This window comes from Pristiophorus japonicus, chromosome 1 (assembly GCF_044704955.1).
Source record: "Pristiophorus japonicus isolate sPriJap1 chromosome 1, sPriJap1.hap1, whole genome shotgun sequence".
Lineage (NCBI taxonomy): Eukaryota > Metazoa > Chordata > Chondrichthyes > Pristiophoridae > Pristiophorus > Pristiophorus japonicus.
Window position 1 is genome coordinate 373,425,424 of NC_091977.1, and position 22,025 is coordinate 373,447,448.

At 43.2% G+C, this 22,025-nt stretch overlaps 1 protein-coding gene across 1 annotated transcript in view; it reads left to right on the forward strand.

Moving 5' to 3' along the window:
* The first annotated feature begins 20,159 nt into the window (after positions 1-20,159).
* The window catches only part of LOC139259541 (transmembrane protein 200A-like), a 60,643-nt gene continuing 58,777 nt past the window's right edge, over positions 20,160-22,025 (forward strand). The window contains exon 1 of the mRNA XM_070875030.1: positions 20,160-20,437. The gene's annotated coding sequence lies outside the window, so the exon portion shown is untranslated. The remainder of the gene's footprint in view (positions 20,438-22,025) is intronic.

Here is a 22,025-nt window from a genome sequence, read left to right on the forward strand (position 1 = left end):
GAAATTAATGTGCAAATTTCTACCTGGGAACAATCTAATAATTTATATTCAATAGTCTTTAAAATAAAAAGACCATTTGTTAGGTATTATGAAATTTATTAGTGACAAATTAAAAAAAGAATCTGAAAATGTAAAAAATAAATTGGGTACTGTTCTGAAATTCCAAATGGCCAATTGACTATTCTATTTGGTATCTCAATAAACTTTGTCTATTTCGTAGAATATGTAAGAATCTTGACTTTTTATTTCATCATTCCAACAATTGGTAGCAAACAGTTTAATGTTGTGCCTGTAGGGAAGGGAAGGGAGGGGAGGAATTTAAAGTTCAGCCTACTTGAATTATTCTGTGTTCAAAATTATAAACAATTTGAACTTTCTGCTTTCTATAAGGAACTTTCCAGGCTCCTCCATCACCATCCCTGGTTATGTCCTGTCTCACTGGCAGGACAGACCCACTAGTGGCCTTGGGAGACCTCAACATTGACTTCCGACCCCATAAAATCTCATGGCATCAGGTCAAACATGGGAAAGGAAAATTCCTGCTGATTACCACCTACCGCCCTCCCTCAGCTAATAAATCAGTACTGCTCAAATGTTCAACACCACTCAGATGAAGCACCGAGGATGGCAAAGGCACAGAATGTACTTGGGGTGGGGGACTTCAATGTCCATCACCTAGAGTGACTCAGTAGCACCACTACTCAAGGAGCTGGCCGAGCCCTGAAGGACATAGCTGCCAGACTTGGCTTGCGGCAGGTGGTGAGAGAACTACCGCGAGGGAAAAACCTATTTGACCTAATCCTTACTATGCTACCCATCGCAGATGCATCTGTCCATGGCAGTATTAGTAACAGTGACCACCGCACAGTCCTTGTGGAGACGAAGTCCCGTCTTCACACCCTCCATCATGTTGTGTGGCACTACCACTGTGCTAAATGGGATAGATTCAGAACAGATCTAGCAGCTCAAAACTGGGCATCTATGAGGTGCTAGGGGTCATCAGCAGCAGAAGAATTGTATTCCATCACAATCTAACCTCATGGCCTGACATATCCCTCACTCTACCATTATCATCATGCCAGATGACCAACCCTGGTTCAATGAGGAATGCAGAAGAGCATGCCAGAAGCAGCACCAGGCATACCTAAAAATGTGGGAACAACTTGGTGAAGCTGTAACCCAAAACTACATGCATGTTAAACAACAGAAGCAGCATGCTGTAGATGGAGTTCAGCGATCCCACAAACAGAACAGATCAAAGCTCTGCAGTCCTGCCTCTTCCAATCATGAATGGTGGTGGACAATTAAACAACTAATGGAAGGAGGCTCCATGAATATCCCCATCCTCAATGATGGACGAGCCCAGCATGTGAATGCAAAAGACAAGGCTGCAGCATTCGCAACCATATTCAGCCAAACGTGCCGAGTGGATGATCCATCTCGACATCTTCCTGAGGTCCCCACCATCACAGAAGCCAGACTTCAACCAATTCGACTTCAACCAATGATATCAAGAAACGGCTGAGTGCACTGGATATCACAAAGGCTATGGGCCCCAACAACATCCCGGCTGTAGTGCTGAAGACTTCTGTTCCAGAACTAGCCGCACCTGTAGCCAAGCAGTTCCAGTACAGTTAAAACGCCGACAAAGTGGAAAATTACCCAGGTATACCCTGTCCACAAAAAGGTAGAACAAATCCAATCCAGTCAATTACCGCCCCATCAGCCTAATCTTAATCATCAGCAAAGTGATGGAAGGTGTCGTCAACAGTGCTATCAAGCAGCACTTACTCAGCAATAATCTGCTCACTACTGCTTACTTTGGGTTTCGCCAGGACAACTCTACTCCAGACTTCATTATAGCCTTAGTCCAAACATGGACAAAAGAGCTAAATTCCAGACGTGAGGTGAGAATGACTGCCCTTGAAATTATGGCAGCATTTGACTGAGTGTGGCATCAAGGAGCCAATGGGAAGTAAATGAGAATCAGGGGGAAAACTCTCCACTGGCTGGAGTCATACCGAGCACAAAGGAAAATGGATGTGGTTTTCGGAGGTCAATCATCTCAGCCCCAGGACATTGCTGCAGGAGTTACTCAGGGCAGTATCCTCGGCCCAACCATCTTTAGCTGTTTCATCAATGATCTTCCCTCAATCATAATGTCTGATGTTCGCTGATTGCACTGTTCCATTTACAACTCTTCAGATAATGAAGCGGTCCATGCCCGCATGCAGCAAGACCTGGACAACATTCAGGCTTAGGCTAAGAAAGCTGTAGGTTGCAGAAAGATATCAATGGTGTAAGGTTACTAATTTTCAGAAAAGCACAGAAGGAGACTATGAACTAAAAATTGATTAATCCAAGCTTTTGGAATTTAATACAAGCTTTTGGAATTAAGCTGGACAAATAAGGACATTCTGTGGTCAGGAACCAAAACTAACTTCATGCATAACAACAATAGAGTTGTTACATGAGGCCCTGAACTTAATTGATCAGGCTGGGGAAAAACAAGCTCGCTGGAGACGCCAATCTGTAAAAAGACCGGACAACAAAGGAACCACACCAGGTGCATATTTTTTTGGGACAAGGTGTCAAGATGAGAAATCAACTTGAGCCTTGCAGACTCAGTGTGCAAATGGGAAAACAGATGAGTCCATTATTGTAGTCAATCAATCAAGGGGACCACAAAACAATGTATCGATGCAAACACTTTATCAGAACCCGCAGTGGCGTGAGATCAGTCAAAATTGGATATAAATATGCGAGCTAGAAACAGCTCAGGAGACCACGAGTCGACCAGTTCCATCAGTTGGACTAGAAGCAGCTCAGCAGAAGACAGAAGGAGGACAGGAACAGACGGAAGAAGAAGCACACAGAAGAAGTAGAAGGACACGTGTACAGATGGACACAGGTCAAAAGAACGAACAGATGAATGGACAGAAGGACATGTAGTAGGGAACGTACTCGAAAGGAACAGCACTGCATAGAACGGCCAGAAAAACCACCAACTGATCACAGAACCAATGACCACGAACCTACAATAGCTACAGCCAGGAAGGGTGATTGTATGTTTTCAGTCGATTTCTCTCAGAAGTCTAGTCCTGTAGCTTTAGTCGGTTTTTGCGCGTAATAAAACTGACACTGGGTTAAGCCTAAATTTTGTGCTACGTGTTGTCCTTTCCCACTATAAGTTCCTAGGTCTAAGAATCAGGGTAGAGTGAAAAACAAACACCCTACAATGGACTGGTCAGGTGGGCAGAAAAGTGGCAAATGGAATTCAATCCGGAGAAGTGTGAGGTAATGAATTTGGGGAGGGCTAACAAGGGAAGGGAATACACAATAAATGGTAGGATACTGAGAAGTGTAGAGGAATAGAGGGACCTTGGAGTGCATGTCCACAGATCCCTGAATGGAGCAGGATAGGTAGATGAGGTGGTTAAGAAGGCATAGAGGAATATAAGAGCAGGGAGGTTATGTTTGAACTGTATACAACACTAGTTAGGCCACAGCTAGAGTCTTGTGTACAGTTCTGGTCACCACATTACAGGAAAATTGTGATTACACTAGAAAGGGTACAGAGGAGATTACGAAGATGATGCCAGGACTGGAGAATTTTAGCGATGAAGAAAGATTGGATAGTTGTTTCCTTTGGAACAAAGGAGGCTGAGGGGAGACTTGATTCAGGTGTATAAAATTATGAGGAGCCTGGATAGAGTGGATAGGAAGGACCTATTTCCCCTAGCAGAGAGGTCAGTAACCAGGGGGCTTAGATTAAAGTAATTGATGAAAGGAATAGAGAGGAGTTGAGGAGAACTTCTTTCACCCAAAGGGTGATGGGGGTCTGGAACTCACTGTCTAAAGGATGGTAGAGGCAGAAACCCTCATCACATTTTTAAAAGTATTTGGACATGCACTTGAAGTGCCATAACCTACAGGGCTATGGACCAAGAGCTAGAAAGTGGGGTTAGGCTGGATAGCTCTTTTTTGCCTGGCACAGATACGGTGGGCCGAATGGCCTCCTTCTGTGCTGTAAATTTCTATGATTCTATCCATCTCCGCTTGACATTCAACAGCATTACCATTGTTGAATCTCCCACCATCAACATTCTGAGGGTCAAGAAACTTAACTGGAACAGCTACATAAATACTGTGGCTACAAGAGCAGGTCAGATGCAGGATATTCTGCGGCGAGTGGCTCATCTCCTGACATCCCAAAGCCTTTCCAGCATCTACAAGGCACAAGTCAAGAGCGTGATGGAATACTCTCCACTTTCCTGTAGACTGCAAAAGCTTCTATAAATATGTGAAGAGAAAAAGATTAGTGAAGACAAATGTAGGTCCCTTGCAGTCAGATTCAGGTGAATTTATAATGGGGAACAAAGAAACGGCAGACCAATTGAACAAATACTTCGGTTCTGTCTTCACAAAGGAAGATACAAATAACCTTCCGAATGTACTAGGGGGCAGTGGGTCTAGTGAAAAGGAGGAACTGAAGGATATCCTTATTAGGCAGGAAATTGTGTTAGGGAAATTGATGGGATTGAAGGCCGATAAATCCCCGGGGCCTGATAGTCTGCATCCCAGAGTACTTAAGGAAGTGGCCCTAGAAATAGTGGATGCATTGGTGATCATTTTCCAACAGTCTATCGACTCTGGATCAGTTCCTATGGACTGGAGGGTAGCTAATGTAACACTACTTTTTAAAAAAGGAGGGAGAGAGAAAGTGGGTAATTATAGACTGGTTAGCCTGACATCAGTAGTGGGGAAAATGTTGTAATCAATCATTAAGGATGAAATAGCAGCGCATTTGGAAAGCAGTGACAGGATCGGACCAAGTCAGCATGGATTTATTAAAGGGAAATCATGCTTGACGAATCTTCTGGAATTTTTTGAGGATGTAACTAGCAGAGTGGACAAGGGAGAACCAGTGGATGTGGTGTATTTGGACTTTCAGAAGGCTTTTGACAAGGTCCCGCACAAGAGATTGGTGTGCAAAATCAAAGCACATGGTATTGGGGGTAATGTACTGACGTGGATAGAGAACTGGTTGGCAGATAGGAAGCAGAGAGTCAGGATAAATGGGTCCTTTTCAGAATGGCAGGCAGTGACTAGTGGGGTGCCACAGGGCTCAGTGCTGGGACCCCAGCTCTTTACAATATACATTAACAATTTAGATGAGGGCATTGAGTGTAATATCTCCAAGTTTGCGGATGACACTAAACTGGGCGGCAGTGTGAGCTGTGAGGAGGACGCTAAGAGGCTTCAAGGTGACTTGGACAGGTTAGATGAGTGGGCAAATGCATGGCAGATGCAGTACAATGTGGATAAATGTGAGGTTATCCATTTTGGGGGCAAAAACACGAAGGCAGAATATTATCTGAATGGCGGAAGATTAGGAAAAGGGGACGTGCAACGAGACCTGGGTGTCATGGTTCATCAGTCACTGAACGTGGGCATGCAGGTGCAGCAGGCGGTGAAGAAGGCAAATGGTATGTTGACCTTCATAGCTAGGGGATTTGAGTATAGGAGCAGGGAGGTCTTACTGCAGTTGTACAGGGCCTTAGTGAGGCCTCACCTGGAATACTGTGTTCAGTTTTGGTTTCCTAATCTGAGGAAGGACGTTCTTGCTATTGAGGGAGTGCAGCGAAGGTTCACCATACTGATTCCAGGGATGGCTGGACTATCATATGAGGAGAGACTGGATCAACTGGGCCTTTATTCACTGGAGTTTAGAAGGATGAAAGGGGATCTCATAGAAATGTATAAGATTCTGAGGGGACTGGACAGGTTAGATGCGGGAAGAATGTTTCCGATGTTGGGCAAGTCCAGACATAGTCTTAGGATAAGAGGTAGGCCATTGAAGACTGAGATGAGGAGAAACTTCTTCACTCAGAGAGTTGTTAACCTATGGAATTCCCTGCCACAGAGAGTTGTTGATGCCAGTTCATTGGATATATTCAAGAGGGAGATAGTTATGGCCTTTACGGCTAAGGGGATCAAGGGGTACGGAGAGAAAGCAGGAAAGGGGTACTGAAGGAATGATCAGCCATGATCTTATTGAATGGCGGTGCAGGCTCGAAGAGCCGAATGGCCTACTCCTGCACCTATTTTCTATGTTTCTATGAATGCAGCTACAACAACACTCAAGAGGTTTCAACACCAGGTCAAAGCAGCCCACTTGATTGGCACCCCATCCACCACCTTAAACATTCACTCCCTCCACCATCGGTGCATCATGGCTGCAGTGTGTACCAGCTACAAGATGCACTGTGGTAACTCGCCAAGACTTCAACAGCACCTCCAAACCCAGTAACCTTTACCACCTAGAAGGACAAGGGCAGCAGGTGCATGGGAACACCACCTCCCCCAAGTTCCCCTCCAAGTCACACAGCATCCTGACTTGGAAATATATTGCCATTCCTTCATCGTTGTTGGGTCAAAAATCTGGAACTGCACTGTGAGAGTACCTTCACCACACAGACTGTAGCGGTTCAAGAAGGTCTCTCACCACTACCTTCTCAAGGGCAATTAGGGATGGGCAATAAATGCTGGCCTTGCCAGCAAAGCTCACATCCCGTGAATGAATAATTAAAAAAATAACCTTCCTCCCATACAGTAATGATCCCGGGGATGAAAATATGACAGGGATCAGGTGGGCATCTCCAGGACAGCAGAAGTGCCATCAGGCTGCAGTTTATAAACGTAAACGCACCTTAAATATTGATTATGCAATTCTATTCGTTAGTGGCATAATACATTGCACGTCTTTGCTCTGTGCCACAGAATAGTGGGCAGACTGTCAAGGATTACTCAATACTCACTTTGGATCAACAATCCAACGGGTGAGTCTGCAATCCAGCGGACAGAAAACCAGGGGTTACGGGCCTGTTGGTACCCAAGACGCACTTCCTGCAAGCACCACTCCCCATTTGCAGTACCCGACATTAGAATTATCCTTCTGAACTATTTTGCTTCAGCACTTAACACAGCTCAATATATTTAGATGGCAAACGGAATTGCGATCTGAGTCACTCTTGCTTAATAATAAATCTCACTACTGATTTCCCAGTGTTGACAGCCCAGATGACTGGTTTGTGTGTGGATTTTAGCTGTGCTGTTAAGGAAAAGCACTGAACTAGCTACTTCTCCACAGGAACTGAAGCAGAGGATTATTCACACAACCCCATTTACAGAGGCCGTAGAGCAGGTTCTGTGCCTACTCGTGACAGGGAGATTTGCAGGGAACAAAATTTATAAAATAAATTATAAAAACTGTTGCTTTATAAAAACTGTCTACATTTTCTCATTATTTGCGAGAAACCATATCTCCATGATCTCCTTGCTCTAGCCCCCCAGCATTTATCTATCTTTTTCACCATATTCTCACTACATCCGTGCACTCTGTAAGCTCAAGAATAGAGAGACATAGATAGATCTTTTAACTGCTATTATACTACCATTTTACATTCATTTAAAATGTATTTTTACATTAACGATGTAGGAATAACAGTCAAAAATGAATACAATGTAAAGCTCCCTCCAATCTGCCCCAACAGATTGGCCCCAAAATCAAAGCATCAACGCCTACTGCACAAGTGTGTTTCCTATATCCTTATGAGTTCTGTGAGTTATTTCACGGTCACCACAGGATTTCTAATTGGAACACAACCCATAGCTTCAAACTCGAATGTTCTGAAATTATACTGAGGGGATATTAGCATGTGAGCGACAGTTGGCTCATTTGCCATAAATTTCTCTCTCTTGTGAAAGTTCCAGTAAAATAGTAAAGAGAAAAATTGAAGACAAACTCATCCAAGGCGATTTTCTAAATGTGTGCCCCCTCACTGCTGGAATCACACATGTTGGTCAATCATAAGCATGCTTCCCACAATGTTTCATCCATAAATTGTAATGGATAGAAAATTGTGGGGAATGCGTGTAATTTCCCATTATGTACTCCCAGTGGATTAGGTTGCGTACGGGAGTGCAATTTTATAAAATCAGCTCTATGGAACATTTATTATCCAACAGTATAATTTCAATGCCCAAGATTCTCTCCAAATCTCAGAAATCTCTAACATCCAAGCAATCGTCACCATATTAGTGTAACGCTATTGGTGGAGTCTCTGAGAATAAAACCATGAATACATGTTTTAAAATTGCACTCTGGCACACAGCCGGGAGTACATAATGGACCTGAAATTGCAGTCGGAGGCTTCCAGCGGCCAAATGACTCCGATCCGCAAGAAATCAAAAGAAGATTCCCACTTGGCTGCTCTCAGTTGAAGGGGGCAGTAGTGATGAAATAACTGGCCTCAGCATCCCTGGGCTAGGGCAGAGAAAGTTCAACCAGAGTTCCGACTCTAGATTACTTCCCAGTAACTCTTGTTGGAAAGTGAACATGTATGGATTCTGAGCGAGGATAGATTGGGCTAGACTTTGATGGTACCAAAGTTGAATAGCCCGTCAACACAGACTGTTTAGGCTCACATAAAAAATGGGTACTTGGGTGAAGAGGGTTGCCGGCACCATGGAACTATATTCCAGGAAATGCTAGTGCTTTCAGAGGAGGAAGAAAACTAACAAAGAAAAACACTCCACTAAGCCCTAACCATGTTGCAATGGGAAAGTACCTATTCTATCCTCAATGCTTTCCTTCAGGGAGAAAGCAAACTGGGAAAAAACCTTTTCATTTTTCCACTGAGCCATCAAGGGAACTCGTCCACTTGTTTAGCAGTGTGGTGAGGGAGCACCATCTCTCAGTCCAAGGGCAACGGAATAGTTTGATTTTCTTTTGACCAAGTTAACATTTATGAATTTGTAGGGCTGTTTTTTTATTCTACATGTTTAATTCAATGTCATGGCCTTTACATGATCGGAAAAGACAAATTTCAGAGATTATTGGGCAAACAGGTGGCAGATCAAATTAAATGTCGAGAAATGCAAAGTGCTTCACATGGGGACAAAAAAATCCAGGAAGGGACTATTACTTAAATGTCTCTAAGATTGAGACCATCCGCTTGGCTGCCTTTGCCTCTTCCCTTCCTTCCCCTAACCCACTGGGCCAAACTTCCTCTAAGGAAGTCCTTTGCCCTAACCCTGACTTTACATCTTTCTCCAATCTCCTCTCATGACCTTACCGAGCTCATCCTGTCCATGAGACCCACTTCCGGCTCCCTTGACCCTATTCCAAACAAACTGCTGACTACCTAACTTCCTTTTCTGGCTCCCATGTTAGCTGACATTGTTAATGGTTCGCTCTCCTCAGCTACTGTCCCTCTCTCCCTCAAATCTGCCGTCATCGATCCTCTCCTCAAAAAAACGCCCCTCGATCCCTCTGTCCTTTCAAACTACAGCTCCATCACCATCCTCCCTTTCCTCTCCAAAGTCCTTGAACGTGTTGTCGCCTCCCAAATCCGTGCCCATCTTTCCCGCAATTCCATGTTTGAATCCCTCCAATCCAGTTTCTGTGCATCCACAGTACCGAAATGGCACTCATCAAAGTCACAAATGACATCCTTTGTGACTGTGACAAAGGCAAACTATCCCTCCTCATCCTTCTTGAATTGACTGCATCCTTTGACACAGTTGACCACTCTATCCTTCTCCAACACCTCTCCACTGTCATCCAGCTGGATGGGACTGCGCTTACATGGTTCATAGAAACATAGAAAATAGGTGCAGGAGTAGGCTATTCGGCACTTCGAGCCTGCACCGCCATTCAATAAGATCATTGCTGATCATTCCTTCAGTACCCCTTTCCTGCTTTTCTCCATACCCCTTGATCCCCTTAACTGTAAGGGCCATATCTAACTCCCTCTTGAATATATCCAATGAACTGGCATCAACAACTCTCTGCGGCAGGGAATTGTACAGGTTAACAACTCTCTGAGTGAAGAAGTTTCTCCTCATCTCAGTCCTAAACGGCCTGCCCCTTATCCTAAGACTATGTCCCCTGGTTCTGGACTTACCCAACATCGGGAATATTCTTCCCGCATCTAGCCTGTCTAGTCCAGTCAGAATCTTATCTATCCTTATCTATCTAATCGTAGCCAGAGAATCACCTGCAACGTCTTCTCTTCCCATCCCGCATTGTTACCTCTGGTGTCCCCCAAGGATCTATGCTTGGCCCCCTCCCATTTCTCATCTACATGTTGTCCCTAGGCGACATCATCCAGAAACACAGCGTCAGTTTCCACATGATGTGATTGGGATTACGGAGACGTGGCTCCAGGATGATCAGGGCTGGGAACTCAACATCCAGGGGTATTCAACATTCAGGAAGGATAGAATAAAAGGAAAAGGAGGTGGGGTAGCATTGCTGGTTAAGGAGGAGATTAAGGCAATAGTTAGGAAGGACATTAGCTTGGATGATGTGGAATCTATATGGGTAGAGCTACAGAACACCAAAGGGCAAAAAACGTTAGTGGGAGTTGTGTACAGACCTCCAAACAGTAGTAGTGATGTTCGGGAGGGCATCAAACAGGAAATTAGGGGTGCATGCAATAAAGGTGCAGCAGTTATAATGGGTGACTTTAATATGCACATAGATTGGGCTAACCAAACTGGAAGCAATACGGTGGAGGAGGATTTCCTGGAGTGCATAAGGGATGGTTTTTTAGACCAATATGTCGAGGAACCAACTAGGGGGGAGGCCATCTTAGACTGGGTGTTATGTAATGAGAGAGGATTAATTAGCAATCTCGTTGTGCGCGGCCCCTTGGGGAAGAGTGACCATAATATGGTGGAATTCTGCATTAGGATGGAGAATGAAACAGTTAATTCAGAGACCATGGTCCAGAACTTAAAGAAGGCTAACTTTGAAGGTATGAGGCGTGAATTGGCTGGGATGGATTGGCGAATGATACTTAAGGGGTTGACTGTGGATGGGCAATGGCAGACATTTAGCGACCGCATGGATGAACTACAACAATTGTACATTCCTGTCTGGCATAAAAATAAAAAAGGGAAGGTGGCTCAACCGTGGCTATCAAGGGAAATCAGGGATAGTATTAAAGCCAAGGAAGTGGCATACAAATTGGCCAGAAATAGCAGTGAACCTAGGGACTGGGAGAAATTTAGAACTCAGCAGAGGAGGACAAAGGGATTGATTAGGGCAGGGAAAATGGAGTATGAGAAGAAGCTTGCAGGGAACATTAAGACGGATTGCAAAACTTTCTATAGATATGTAAAGAGAAAAAGGTTAGTAAAGACAAACGTAGGTCCCCTGCAGTCAGAATCAGGGGAAGTCATAACGGGGAACAAAGAAATGGCGGACCAATTCAACAAGTACTTTGGTTCGGTATTCACGAAGGAGGACACAAACAACCTTCCGGTTATAAAAGGGATCGGGGGGTCTAGTAAGGAGGAGGAACTGAGGGAAATCCTTATTAGCCGGGAAATTGTGTTGGGGAAATTGATGGGATTGAAGGCCGATAAATCCCCAGGGCCTGATGGACTGCATCCCAGAGTACTTAAGGAGGTGGCCTTGGAAATAGTGGATGCATTGACAGTCATTTTCCAACATTCCATAGACTCTGGATCAGTTCCTATGGAGTGGAGGGTAGCCAATGTAACCCCACTTTTTAAAAAAGGAGGGAGAGAGAAAACAGGGAATTATAGACCGGTCAGCCTGACATTGGTAGTGGGTAAAATGATGGAATCAATTATTAAGGATGTCATGGCAGTGCATTTGGAAAGAGGTGACATGATAGGTCCAAGTCAGCATGGATTTGTGAAAGGGAAATCATGCTTGACAAATCTTCTGGAATTTTTTGAGGATGTTTCCAGTAGAGTGGACAAGGGAGAACCAGTTGATGTGGTATATTTGGACTTTCAGAAGGCGTTCGACAAGGTCCCACACAAGAGATTGATGTGCAAAGTTAGAGCACATGGGATTGGGGGTAGTGTGCTGACATGGATTGAGAACTGGTTGTCAGACAGGAAGCAAAGAGTAGGAGTAAATGGGTACTTTTCAGAATGGCAGGCAGTGACTAGTGGGGTACCGCAAGGTTCTGTGCTGGGGCCCCAGCTGTTTACACTGTACATTAATGATTTAGATGAGGGGATTAAATGTAGTATCTCCAAATTTGCGGATGACACTAAGTTGGGTGGCAGTGTGAGCTGCGAGGAGGATGCTGTGAGGCTGCAGAGCGACTTGGATAGGTTATGTGAGTGGGCAAATGCATGGCAGATGAAGTATAATGTGGATAAATGTGAGGTTATCCACTTTGGTGGTAAAAACAGAGAGACAGACTATTATCTGAATGGTGACAGATTAGGAAAAGGGGAGGTGCAAAGAGACCTGGGTGTCGTGGTACATCAGTCATTGAAGGTTGGCATGCAGGTGCAGCAGGCGGTTAAGAAAGCAAATGGCATGTTGGCCTTCATAGCAAGGGGATTTGAGTACAGGGGCAGGGAGGTGTTGCTACAGTTGTACAGGGCATTGGTGAGACCACACCTGGAGTATTGTGTACAGTTTTGGTCTCCTAACCTGAGGAAGGACATTCTGGCTATTGAGGGAGTGCAGCGAAGGTTCACCAGACTGATTCCCGGGATGGCGGGACTGACCTATCAAGAAAGACTGGATCAACTGGGCTTGTATTCACTGGAGTTCAGAAGAATGAGAGGGGACCTCATAGAAACATTTAAAATTCTGACGGGGTTAGACAGGTTAGATGCAGGAAGAATGTTCCCAATGTTGGGGAAGTCCAGAACCAGGGGTCACAGTGTAAGGATAAGGGGTAAGCCATTTAGGACCGAGATGCGGAGGAACTTCTTCACCCAGAGAATGGTGAACCTGTGGAATTCTCTACCACAGAAAGTTGTTGAGGCCAATTCACTAAATATATTCAAAAAGGAGTTAGATGAGGTCCTTACTACTAGGGGGATCAAGGGGTATGGCGAGAAAGCAGGAATGGGGTACTGAAGTTGAATGTTCAGCCATGAACTCATTGAATGGCGGTGCAGGCTAGAAGGGCCGAATGGCCTACTCCTGCACCTATTTTCTATGTTTCTATGTTTCTACGCTGATGACACCCAGCAATATCTCGACCCCTCCACGGTCTCTAAATTGTCAGACTGCTCGTCCAACATCCAGTTCTGGATGAGCAAATATTTTCTCTAATTGAATATTGGGCAGACCGAAGCCATTGTTATCGGTCCCTGCCACAAACTCCGTTCCCTAGCCACTGACTCCATCCCTCTCCCCAACTCCTGTCTGAGGCTGAACCAGACTGTTCGCAAACTTGGTGTCATATTTGACCCTGAAATGAGCTTTCAACCACATATCCGTAACATTGAGCTCATCCGTTGCTGAAGCCCTCATTCATGCCTTTGTTACCTCTAGACTTGACTATTCCAACACACATCTGGCTGGTCTACCACTTTCTACCCTGCGTAAACTAGAGGTGATCCAAAACTCGGCTGCCCTTGTCCTAACGCGCACCAAATCCCTCTCACCCATCATCCCTGAGCTTGCTGACCTACATTGGCTTCCAGTTAAGCAATGCCTCGATTTCAAAATTCTCATCGTTATTTTCAAATCCCTCCATGGCCTTACCCCTCCCTATCTCTGTAACCTCCTAGAGCCTCACAAACCCCCGGAGATGTCTGTGCTCGTCTAATTCTGCCCTCCTGAGCATTCCTGATTATAATCACTCAACCATTGGTGGCCATACCTTCTGTTGCCTAGGCCCCAAGCTCTGGAACTCCCTGAAGAAATGTCTGTGCCTCCCTACCTCTCTTTCCTGCTTCAAGATGCTCCTTAAAACATACCTCTTTGACCAAGCTTTTGGTCATCTGAGCTCATTTCTATTTATGTGACTCGGTGTCAAACTTTTATCACATAATGCACCTGTAGAGTGCCTTGGAATGTTTCACTGCGTTAAAGGCGCCATATAAATACAAGTTGTTGTTGTTGAAAGAAAATAAAGTGCATGGAAAGTGAAAGAAATCTGGGGTCTCGATTGTCAAGAAATTAAAGCTATTGCTGTAATGCTCGGTGGCAGTGAGTTAAGAAAATCAGATGTTGGAATGTATAAAAGTCAATATTGACCCGAAATAGTGCGGTAATCCTGCCACTTTATAAATCATTGGTGCAACCACACATAGAATACTGTGCGAAGTTCTGGTCGCCACAGTACAAAAAGGATACTGCATATATTGAAAAGATATAGAAAACAGCAACCAGATGATTGAGGGAATGGAGGGAATGGATTATTGGGAGTGATTGGGCAAGTTCTCACTGGAAAAGAAAAAGTTTAAATGTGATATGATTGCTATTTTTAAGATTCTAAAGCAATTAGAATTGTAGAGCATGACAATCAACTTCACCTTGTCCAGAACAGTAGAGCCAGAGGGCACAGCCTGCAGTGGAATTGGAGTAAATTCAAAACTAATCTGCGGAAACAATATTTCAGTGAGCAAGTGGTCAATCTATGGAACAGGCTCTTAGGCAAATGGTAGAGGCGGATAGTATTGATTCATTCAAATGCAAATTAGATAGATTTCTTTCAGAAAATTTTGGTATACAGTATATGAGTAATTTGAGACATGATATGTGGTAAGTGTCGCATGCTTTGGAGGAAAAGGTAACTTTGGACCTATAGTTGCCAAAGCTCTCCACCACTGGGGATTTCCTTGTGTCATGTCTGGGTCTGTTGTAGACTAATTGATAGAGACTGATTGGTATAATTAGTCAACCATTCCATTATCATTGTATCATGCGACTGCCAGGATGGTAGAAGGCAAACTAGATAGACCTTGGTCTTTTTTGTCTAGCAATTCCTATGTTCCTATGACTTAATTAAAATAAAATACATTAAAGTTGATATATTCATTATGGACAATTCCTGGGAAAGTGTTCATTTCGATTCTTAGGGGGTGAAATTGACCCACGCCCCGTTTGGAGGCGGTAAACTTCCGGGACATTTATTGCCCGGCCGAGAAGTTCTGCCCCCGGCGTGGAATTCGGCCCTTCCACCCCTCAACAGAGGTGTAGCACTATCGGAGACACTCTGTGTCCATGGGGAGGAGTTCCCAGGACAGTAGTGCGGCACTGAGTCCAGCGGCGTGCTCCGGAGCCCAGCGCCCCGCCGGCAACATCAGTGCTACGTGGATGCTCCACATAGTGCTGATGCAGCAGAACACCCTTTTCCTTCAATTAAAGGGGAGGGCCTGTGCGTGCTCTGCAATCCCTTTGGCGTCTGCCACTGGGCCACCAGGGATCCCACCGACGGGGCCAACAGCCTGGTACCCATAACGAAGTGCTGGGCTGCAGGATGGCGGCCTGGTCAAGCCGCGGGGCAATTTCTCCCATGAAGCGCAATGGGGTCAGCATTGCCGTGTGTTCGCCAGCCCGGGACGTAGATTGCAAAGCGCGGCACTAACAACACAATGCCCCCCAAACCTCCAAGGCGATTTCCCCGGAGGCGCTATCTACTCCTTCCCCCGGGCGATAACCTCGTTGCGACCCATTAACACCCCCCAGAGGTGCTAATGGGGTTATAGAAAGGGGCATTTTTGTCCCCTTTGAATTTTTAAAAATTTAAGTATATAAGTGAACATATCAGCAAAACACAGTCCCTGTTTTCTGCAAGATTTCATTGACAAACTCATGACTTTCTTTATGTAAAATGCCATAATGTTTAAATTTGGATATCACCATCAAAGCAAAAGTAAATTGATAATAGCTTTATCTCTGGCATGAGATAAAGAAAAGTGACTAATAGCAACAGTTCCTTTTACATTTTTCAATATAAAATATATTTCACAAAATACCCATCAACACCATATTGAACAGAAGTGGATTTATTGCTGAACAATGGGAAATGAAATTATAGAAACCTTCAATTATTCTCTGCCGCTGTTTAATAATGTCATTGTGTTGTGTACAAATTGTTCACCTGAAGTCAAACTGCTGCTGCTCCTACTGAAAACATACTGCAATCAAATTCCCAGCACAGACTCTCAATATTGTTCACATTTATTAGACTTTGCTGATACATGGAATCTGTGTAGCCTGTGAAAAAAAATGACCATGTGAATTAGGTTTAAATATCATAATTGTTTATACATGCCCCACTAAAGCACGACAATTATATTTTCAACTTCAATACAAAAAGAATTTAAAGATTTTGAATGATTCAGAAATGTATTTTCTAATTAACTTAATTAATTATGTCTAGTTATTAATATGTTCCATCACTAAAAATTATAGTAGTATTTCTGTTTAATTATGAACTTTACTATCATCTACCATTTAAAATCATTCAGCATTTATGTCTGACAAAAATGCTGGGAACTGTAGTCTGATCATGGTCTTTGAGATCCCTAATAGAAACATAGAAACATAGAAAATAGGTGCAGAAGTCGGCCATTCGGCCCTTCGAGCCTGCACCGCCATTCAATGAGTTCATGGCTGAACATGCAACTTCAGTACCCCATTCCTGCTTTCTCGCCATACCCCTTGATCCCCCTAGTAGTAAGGACGACATCTAACTCCTTTTTGAATATATTTAGTGAATTGGCCTCAACAACTTTCTGTGGTAGAGAATTCCACAGGTTCACCACTCTCTGGGAGAAGAAGTTTCTCCTCATCTTGGTCCTAAATGGCTTACCCCTTATCCTTAGACTGTGACCCCTGGTTCTGGACTTCCCCAACATTGGGAACATTCTTCCTGCATCTAACCTGTCTAAACCAGTCAGAATTTTAAACGTTTCTATGAGATCCCCTCTCATTCTTCTGAACTCCAGTGAATACAAGCCCAGTTGATCCAGTCTTTCTTGATATGTCAGTCCCGCCATCCCGGGAATCAGTCTGGTGAACCTTCGCTGCACTCCCTCAATAGCAAGAATGTCCTACCTCAAGTTAGGAGACCAAAACTGTACACAATACTCCAGATGTGGCCTCACTAAGGCGCTGTACAACTGTAGTAACACCTCCCTGCCCCTGTACTCAAATCCCCTCGCTATGAAGGCCAACATGCCATTTGCTTTCTTAACCGCCTGCTGTACCTGCATGCCAACCTTCAATGACTGATGTACTATGACACCCAGGTCTCATTGCACCTCCCGTTTTCCTAATCTGTCACCATTCAAATAATAGTCTGTCTCTCTGTTTTTACCACCAAAGTGGATAACCTCACATTTATCCACATTATACTTCATCTGCCATGCATTTGCCCACTCACCTAACCTATCCAAGTCACTCTGCAGCCTCATAGCATCCTCCTCGCAGCTCACACTGCCACCCGCAAATTTGGAGATACTACATTTAATCCCCTCGTCTAAATCATTAATGTGCAATGTAAACAGCTGGGGCCCCAGCACAGAACCTTGCGGTACCCCACTAGTCACTGCCTGCCATTCTGAAAAGTACCCATTTACTCCTACTCTTTGCTTCCTGTCTGCCAACCAGTTCTCAATCCACGTCAGTACACTACCCCCAATCCCATGTGCTTTAACTTTGTACATTAATCTCTTGTGTGGGACCTTGTCGAAAGCCTTCTGAAAGTCCAAATACACCACATCAACTGGTTCTCTCTTGTCCACTCTACTGGAAACATCCTCAAAAAATTCCAGAAGATTTGTCAAGCATGATTTCCCTTTCACAAATCCATGCTGACTTGGACCTATCATGTCACCTCTTTCCAAATGCGCTGCTATGACATCCTTAATAATTGATTCCATCATTTTACCCACTACCAATGTCAGGCTGACCGGTCTATAATTCCCTGTTTTCTCTCTCTCTCCTCACATAAATTTCTCAGTGCCTCACTAACTACCATTGATGCATTACACTTGTACTTTAATACAGATTTTAAGCACTCCTGTTAAAAAGAAAAAAGAACCTTCAGTGTTTATTTACAAAAGTGGGATTTCACTTTATAGCCATTCAATTCTCAAATACCTACAGGAAGCTCAAAAGCTTATTCTAGGTCAGGCTTTGTCTACAGCAGCTGAGCCATGTTTGAGTTTTGAGAGCTTGACTATTAATTATCTCAACAAGAACACCAAAAGCAACAAGGTTAGTGAGCACTAAATTATGAAAACAGCACGAATATGACTCAGATTCCGGATAGTTCAGATTTTATTGAGCAGGCACAACGCACAAAGCTCTGTGATTTTATTACACTTATAAGTTAGAAATGGTTTAAATTGGCCATTTTCTGCCATTCTTACCACGTTGAGGGTGCTGTATCTTTTTAAACAAGTTCCAGTGGAGTAGAAATGATCATAAAGGGAATTAATAGAGACAAATGACCAAATGTAATAAAAACTGTGACATATTATGAATTTCCTTATTTAAATGAATCAAAGAATCCTAGGTGGTGAACTTTCCTTTCCGATACTGTCCAAAATCAGGCAGGATACCGATGGAAAAGGGGACGAAATTGAGGTTTACCGTCCTCTCACCTGTCTGACGTGAATGTACAATGACTTCTCCTTCTCCACCTGCTAGTTACAACAGGCTGTCAGCCTTGGCTCCGTGGTAGAACTCTTGCCTCTGAGTCAGAAGGGCAATGGATTAAAGCCACGCTACAACACCTGAGCACATAATCTAGTCTGACACTTCAGTGCAGCCCTGAGGGAATGCTACATTGTCGAAAGTGCCATTTTTCAGATAAAATATTAAACAGCCCCACAACCTCTACCATCAAAAAAGACAAGAGCAACAAGATCATGCGAACACTGCCTGTTTCAAGTTCCCTTCCAAGTTACCCACCATTCTTATTTGGATATATGCTATTGTTCATTCATCCGTGCTGGGTCAAAATCCTGAAATTTCCTACTTAACACCATTGTGGGAATACCGTCAGTACGAGGACTGCAGAAGTTCAAAGACAAGATCCAGGACCACTTTGTCAGGATAACTAAGGATGGGGAAGAAATCTAGCTTTGCCAACATCGCTCTGCACATCCCAAATATAAATAATAACAAAACATATATATTTTCTTTAAAAATCTGACTCTCCGTGTTTGCGTGTTCGCTGTTGAAGGGATGGGTAACCTAAGCCAACTGCATTTTCCACTACATATTATTGGCAGGCCTTGTGAAGTAAGTTCTGGAATGATGAGTTTTAAAATAAAACAATAAGAAGTAATGAATTGATAGTTAGGCTTCAGTAATAAAATAAACTCTGGAATTAGAGAATATAAAATTAGGAACTTTTCAAATAATTGTCAAGGCAAAGTGAATTAATTATAGGCTAAAAGCTTTGATGAGCTTCCTTGTAAGTTATGAGATGCTCAAAAGCCCAGTTTCTAAATGATCTTTCTATTGTGTTTAGGTGTTCGAAGCTTTTTTAGCAGATGTTGCAGAAAGACATTTGAACCAAAATGATTAACAATGATTTGACAACAGGGATTTTTCTTGGATAAGGTAACGATTTCCCACCGGGAAGCTCAGACGATGGTGAAAGTAAAAGTGCAAATTCGGCGCTGATGACATCGATGGAATAAACCGATGAGAAGGATTTAATGCATTTGGGTTCATTCAGTTTGCTGATTATGGTTTTTTAATTCAATGAGAAGATAATGAGCATATTCCTGAACACTGCACACAAAAAGCCCGTGGCAGCAGCTGTATATGTATATATATATTTGTAAGATCTATGGGCGGGTATAAGAACATATGCTATGAAAGATCTAAGGTAAGCATGGCTTTGATTCAGTGAAGGGGTGGAGTAGGAATTAGGGTTTTCTAACAAATGTTGTTTTCCATTTCCCAAAGATATTGCCATTTACTGTCCCAGTGCAAACTCAGCTGTACATTTCGTTTCATGAAGTTCCTGTTCAGCTATTGGACAATTTTCCATCAATATATACGATAGCGTGTTTTTTGTGGGACCCTCAGATCTGCCTAGGCAGCGTTTCTTTTGGAAACTGCTGAATCAGAAATGGTGTGAGCGATTTCCCTACCTGGCTGGTTAATTCTGTACAAAAAGCACTGTTTTTCAGGCGGTGGAGCACGAGGTTTTAATGTGCAGATAGCGAGAGAAAGCGCGGGGGTTTGGTAATGAAGAGCAGAGTTTAAAAGGCAATCATTCACCTCCTCCAGCAATTGAGACGGACTCGAGCTGGTATCGTAGCAACGGCGGAGCCAGGGTAGCACGAGCCGCATCAGGCCGTGGGCAGCCAGTGAGGGGGGGGGGGGGGGGACAACCTCAAATAAAAAAACCAACACAAGGGACACCTTTTGGTCAAGGACAGCAAGCAACAACAATAAATAAATAAATCTTGGGAGATGATCACATCTACTTTTCTCCTATGAGCACACAAGATGGATTTGGCGCAGATCCGCCTGAGCTCCACCGGGCGAGTGAAGACGGCGAGAATGGCCGCTCGGGCCGAGCATCACCATGTGCGGCTCTGACAGGCCGGCCTCCCTCCCGCTGCCCCCCCCGAGAGCCCCGGGCCCCTCGCCTGTTCCCGGGTAAGTGCGAGCCCTTGCCGCCGTGCCTCCATTTTGAAGAGCGGGTTTACTGACAGCAGCCTCTGGTAATGTTTTTTATGTTACAAAGTTCAATCAATTCTTTTCTGGATGTGATAATTAGGAATACAATATTTTTTTTTGGGGGGGGGCGGAGGGGAGAGGCGAGCGGTAAGTCTATTTTCATCGTGTATTTGCATAAAAAGCGATAATCGAATTTGGTGCTGTGTTGTTATCATCGTTTACGGTTTAACATTTATAAATAAACATTTGTTTACAAATGTAAAGTGGATAATTAGAAGTTTTCATTTTCAGGAAATTGCCTAAAATTCTTTACAATGGTAACATCGTAAAGAATTTGTTTTAATTGCCATAAATCCATATTAAAATTGTTGTTGTTTCCATACGTTTTCAAACAAAAGACTTAAACCTGTCAACAACCCCGCGAAACAACAATGTGCCACAATGCATCTGATGTCCCCAGTGTCGTCGTTCAGCAGCACATTTGACATAAAAACATAAACAAACCTGGAATCTAAATCTAAAGCTTAACTAAGAAAATAATTTTTGGTAAATATTTGTTTTTATAATACATCTAATCTAAGTAAAAGTACTTGACCAGACATAAACAGGAGTTGAATCTGCTTGATTTCTGTGTTGATAAACTCTCTAAATTAATTGGGGTATCTTTTTAAGACTAAATCGATTTGTTATCAATAGTTTAAAAATCTCTGCTGATCCAATTTATTAACAATGTTTTATTTAAACTAAATGCAAAAGTAATTCGTTTTTGTTTATAATGTGCATTTTACACGGTATGCACTTGAAATGCGGCATCCTTCACATTCAAATGTCTGTTGTTTTGTAGCTCGTAGAAAAAGCTAAAAACTACTCATTGATTTTTTCATTGCAAAGCCAGAGGCTCTCACTTTATTGACAGAGAATTAAGTTGACAGTACATTTCGTGTTGATGTATATACATTATAAATATCAACAGTGATTTGTTATTCGTATTCCGTTTTCAACGATTGTCCAAAGTCAGTGCCCCTAATTTCTTGAAAATAAAACTCTTGTACCTCAATGTGTAACCTATTGCCAAATACAAAACATGTACCGATTCTAAGTATATAATCTGTGTACTTGCCTATCTGAGGTTCCATAAATCTAATATATATGTGTGTATATTTTTAGTTACGAGCATAAAAATGTATCACTTTATATTTACTTGGATTCAAATGATCGCGTAAAATTGAGTCTTACCCAGAAAGAATGATAATGAATTCTGCTTATATGGTGTACTTGAAACTCTACCACCCAGCTCAAGAGTTGGAAAACAAAAGGTAAAGTTAATCAACTCACTTGTGCATTGCCTGCTGTGTGTATTGGCACGCAGGCTGTACACTTCATAGAGACGGGTGACTGTAAGGTAGATGTAAAGAAAGGAAAGTCAACTGAAGCAACATTACTGCATTTTGGTGATAGAAAACATGTTTGACAGCACAATTAGTGGTGTTCTATCAGGGTTAAAAAAATACTTTTGCCTGTGGATCTGTCTTTCTTTCTGCTGGTCAAGTGATATAGCAGCTAAGGC